The following is a 5,370-nucleotide window of genomic DNA, read 5'->3' on the forward strand; positions in this document are numbered from 1 at the left end:
TGGACAAGATTCTCAACTTGTTTCTGTTGTTCTCCTGGATCTGGTTAATTTTGAAAGGGAGGCACAAAGTGGCTGATGTAACATCTTTTCCTCTTATTCTTTTCCACTTTGTCCTGGGATCTAGGTGCTTGTGGCTGGGATATGGGCTTTGAACTCAAGGCCTGAGCATTTTCCCTGAGCAATTCTGCTCGAGCTAGCATTCTACCACTTTGAGTCACAGGGCCACATTTAGCAATTGGCTGGTTAATTTTTGAGCCAGCTTCCACCTGGCTCTTTGATGGTTAGTTGGGAGATATAGTCTCAGGGATTTGTCTGCCTGGGCTGGCTTTGAACTGCAATCTTTGCCACAAAAACCTTTTATCATTTCCAATGAAAGCAACAAGGAGATCAGTGAGAACAAGTGGAGTTTATGTGCACCCTGCCAAGAATTGATCAACAAATACTTGCCAGAACTGTGCAATTACAAAATTCAATAGATGGGATGAGAGTTTGAGCATAGCTTGTATGCCTAGAAAACCTGATAACTAAACTGTATGAGAGGCTCTCCTGGCCTATGCATGTTTCAATAGTATAACAACATAGCTGGCTTTTTCATATCAGGATGAGTAATATTTACAGAGACTGTCCCACAAGAGTCTCAGTGTTTGTAAATCTAAATCAGTATTTTACCAAGAATCAGGTGTGTGTGATGGAGTCAGGCAGGAGTCCAGTGTACCATGGTGGAGGTAGGATGGTCCAGGCAGGATCTGGGCAAGACTGCCTCCCTCGGATGAATTGTCAAAACTCCTTATTTGTTACTTACAAAATTATACGCAGACGTTAAAGAAACGACTTTAGATGGACATAGAGTATGACATGCTAGTTTTAATGTTAAATCACAGCCAACAATTACTTACCAACTTTACTCACAAGCTGTCTTTTAAGGCATACTCATAGCATGTCCTATACTAGAACTTTCTGGGGACAGAAACAGATATGTGGAACAAACATTTTAAGACAATTCTTACCTCCTTACTGGTTTGTTTTTCATCACAGCTGGCTAGGAGCTGAGCTGGGTCTCATTCTTTTTACTACTACCCTTGAAAAATGGTTTTCTCTTAACAAACAGCACATTTGATAGGAAATATCACTATCAAGAAATAGAAGAAGATAACTTGTTACACAGTTTTTATAAGGAGATTATGCTGAACAGGTTTTCACACACACACATTTAAACTAAAGTTCTAAGATGCACTTGGGTTTTTAAAAAATGAAAATCGGCCATACGTTTTTTTTGGAATTCCAGTGACAAAGTGATATTTTTTTCCCAATATGATAAAACCACGTGTTCAATGTCAGAATAGTAGGCAATACCAAACAAAATGCAAGGCAAATTTTGACAAACAGAATTTCAACCCTTAAACCAAAATTGATAACAAGAGCAGAAAACCTTTAAATCAATTTTGGTGATGAGGTGGATTAGTATATAAATTAAATATTTTAACTCTTAGAAGAGTGAAGAGGAGAGGGGAGTAATGTTGGTGGAAGAATGGGGGTTGTAGAAAAACCCATGATGTGGTCTTAGTCCCCCCAGATAGATTGTCTTGTACATCTCATTGCTACAATGGGTCAACCTGTATCCTTTCCTTGTATCTTAAATGAGGAAATGCTGGTTTGATTTATGTTGATTCTACTTGTGTAGACACACCTAAAATCACTCGCCAAGTCCAAAAGCACACAAATGAAATGCATCTTTTGTCAGTTGGTATACTTGTATTCTACACATTTATTGACAGGATACAAATTATTCTAAAATTTTAATACATTACAAATACTTTTTCTTATTTTCGTGACCAGGAAATGCAAGAACTCAGTCAGCATTTCTCACTTTAGACTTATCACATGGGTTGGTTAAATGTTGACCTGAGCTCCAGTCTTCTGTGGACTCACTCATTACTTAGGAATTGATGCTGGCTGTTTGAAAAGAGCTCAAGGAAAGATGCCGCACAACTTTATTCTTTACCGGGATATTCTCCTGCTGTTTTGGTTGTTGAGAGTGTCTACAAGAGCAAGCATTCCGTGGGGAGCAAGGAGACACCATATGACCTATACTTACTGAGATTTCTGGGTGATTTGCTATCACTTGTACTGCATTTGCAAATCGAATCTGTCAAAACCTACCAGTTTTACGAGATAAGAAAAGTGCTAAAAGAACTCTTAGAGACAAATATATCTTCAACATATTTGGTTCCAAGCATTCCATCTAGGGCATGTGCAACAAGTAGTGAAACTTGTGTTGGCTGTATCTATGTGTCTTTCTCCATGTGTGCATGTATACATGTGTATATGTATGTGTGTATTTGTATGTAGAGCAATATACATGTGTACATATATAAGGGCATATACACACAAATATGCATATATAAATAAATATACATATATAAATATATGTGCATATATTTATATATATCAGGTGTTCAGTGATTTAATCTAGACTTCCCAGTACATTGTCATTCTCACAAAGTGTACATGATAAACTGTTCTGAGGATCTGTGCTCACTTTCCCCACTTCCTTGTTTTTCATCCCTGTGAACAACTTCAGCCTACTTTCCATAGGATAGTTTTGTTTTTGTTACTTACTGATAATAAAAGAAAAAGTTTGCTTGTAAAAGGAAAAGATCTTTTAGGACACAGGTTAAAAGTATCTTATCCGCCCCAATGATTCTTATGAGGAAAATTTGTAATAGTACTAAAAGTGACCAGGAATTCCTAGATCTGTTGTTTTGCCATTTAGAATGGCAAAGAATAATATCACGTCATTCTTATAACTCTTAAAGAATGCAAGGGTAACTGATGGTCCCTATCATGTTCCCCAAATCCCAGTGGGTCCTGGAGGATAATAGTAGCTCAGCAGAAATTCTAAGTAGCAGACATGGAGCATGAAAGAGAAAGAGAGGAAATAAGAGAGAATGAAAGAGAGAAATATCATAGTACTGAAAGTGCATAAAAGATAAACAAGAGCTGTATGAGAATATTCATACTGCTATCTTTAGACTCTACATGTACATTTGAAGGTATTTGATGTATGATAACCCATCAACACCACATTCCTCAGTACCACATAAGCAGAAAAAGATGGAAGTGGTGCTGTGTCTCAAGTGGTAGCAATAGCCTTGAGATGAAGAACTGAGGAGCAGTACACAGAGTTCAAACAGACCCAGAGTTCAAGCCCCACAACCAACAGGAACAAAAACAAAAAACTAAATACAAAACTGTCTCTCAATTTTGTTGCCTCAACTCTGTAAAACCACTGCTTCAGCCTAGGGCTAAGATTTATGTGTGGACAATTATCAACACTCCTGATTCAAACTCTACTTGAAAAAATTTTAATCAATATTTTGTTCTTAATTTTGCTCTTTGTAAATTCACATGCACCTATAAAAAATGGTGTGGCCATCCCAGTAACATTCTCAAAGTAGCTCGTAATGATTACTTACAAAAAGTTGTATTATATTACAACAAGGAAAACAATGCTACAAATAAAGAAAACCAATAATTAAATATTAATGATTAATAAAATAAAAACCAAATACCATTGTTTCCAGTATTTGAAGTGGACTACATATTAGAGTTTACTATTTTCTCATATTCCTGTACATTTAAAACTTGCTAAGATTATGATGTTCAACAAGAGTTTTATAGGCTATGAGTAGTTTTTAAATTTATCCTCTAAGATTACTATTTATGTCTCATCTCATCATCTGTATATGGTTTATATAATCATTTTTGTTCCTCGCTAAGATATAAAGTAAGGAAGACCTAAAGTTTTAACAGAAACTGTGTAGTTAACAAAGTCTTAACTCTTCGCTGTTTCTTCATACAAAGACTTTGCAACTTCTCATTAGTAAAGTTTCTATAAACTCTGAAATGTACATACTTAGTAGTATATGTCTGCCACCATAAATCTTAACTACTTTATAGAAAACTTATATGACCTACCAAACAATCTTAATTTTGGCATATAAGCAAATTCCCAAAATTAAACATAGTTAAAACATTAAAACTTTAAAAAAAAACTTAAACACTTGATGCAGTGTTCATTATGATAGGTGCCTTGTATAGAATAATTGAATTCCTCCTCCTACACATCTGTTGAACAACAAATATCTGGAATTATTTTGTTTTTGACATATCAATCTTTACTTTAGTCTTAAATGTGTGCTTATGTAAGAAATACAGGGTTCTAAAATTTCACGACAATTCTTTTGAACTTTTTTTTGAATTGTCTAGCTCAAGAAAATCAATTCCACTTTATATATAAAAAATATTCTGTGCTCAATTCAGCAGCACATACACTAAAATTGGAACAATACAGAGAAGATTAGCATGGTCCCTGTGCAAGTATGACACGCAAATTCGCGAAGCGCTCCACATTTTTACAATAACAGATGCTGGAGGGGATGTGGCCAGAAGGGAACCTTACTTCATTCTTGGTGGGAGTGTAAGCTTGTTCAACCACTTATAAAGCAGTATGGAAGTTCCTTAAAAGATTCCATATAGAGCTCCCCTATGACCCAGCAATCGTACTTTTGGGCATTCACCTAGTCAGCAACAAGACCATATTAAAATTATCAATACAATGATGTTTATTGCAACATTATTTCCCATAGCAAAGATATGGAACCAACCCCGATGGCCCTCAGTAGATGAATGGATCAAGAAAACGTTGTGTGTGTGTGTGTGTGTGTGTGTGTGTGTGTGTGTGTGTGTTTGTGTGTGTGTGTGTGTGTGTGTGTGTGTGTGTGTTTGTGTGTGTGTGTGTGTGTGTGTGTGTGTGTGTGTATGGGAATTCTATCGTCCATCAGAAAGAATGACATCGCCCAATTTGTTACGGAATGGAAAGACTTGGAAAAATTATATTAACTGAAATAATCCAAGGCCAAAGAAACATCAGTCACATGGTATCCCTTATTGGCAATAATTAATATATGTTGTGGATAAGCAGAAAAGGTTAGAAGCTGTGTGCATATGAATAGATAAGGTGATGTTAAGCTAAAGGAACCCCAAGATAGGGACACAAGTGGTTTTTTTCTTGCTGTTGTTTGTAAAGTATTTATAATGTACAATGTGATTTTTTTTGTTTTTTTATATGTTCCTCCCACACAGAAATAAACATTTTTTACAGTCAACCTTGAAAAGCCATCTGGATAGACCATTTCTGTAAGTGGTAGCAGAATATTATTGATCTTATTATTAAGGATGCCAGATTGCCTCATTTTGAGACAATTAAAACAGGAATTTAGTCAGCTGTTTTTGTATCATTAAGTTGATCACTGCAACCTAGAGAAGCTAATACATTGAAAAGTAATCCTAGACCTCTAAAAACAATAC

At 35.7% G+C, this 5,370-nt stretch overlaps 1 non-coding gene across 1 annotated transcript; it reads left to right on the forward strand.

Moving 5' to 3' along the window:
* The first annotated feature begins 4,310 nt into the window (after nt 1-4,310).
* LOC138810629 (U6 spliceosomal RNA) lies at nt 4,311-4,417 on the forward strand. Its single transcript, XR_011367205.1, has one exon. It is a non-coding gene; the product is annotated as a U6 spliceosomal RNA (small nuclear RNA).
* Nucleotides 4,418-5,370: the final 953 nt, after the last annotated feature.

The sequence above is a fragment of the Dipodomys merriami genome, unplaced genomic scaffold, assembly GCF_024711535.1.
Source record: "Dipodomys merriami isolate MVZ:Mamm:240054 unplaced genomic scaffold, mDipMer1.0.p SCAF_501, whole genome shotgun sequence".
NCBI lineage: Eukaryota > Metazoa > Chordata > Mammalia > Rodentia > Heteromyidae > Dipodomys > Dipodomys merriami.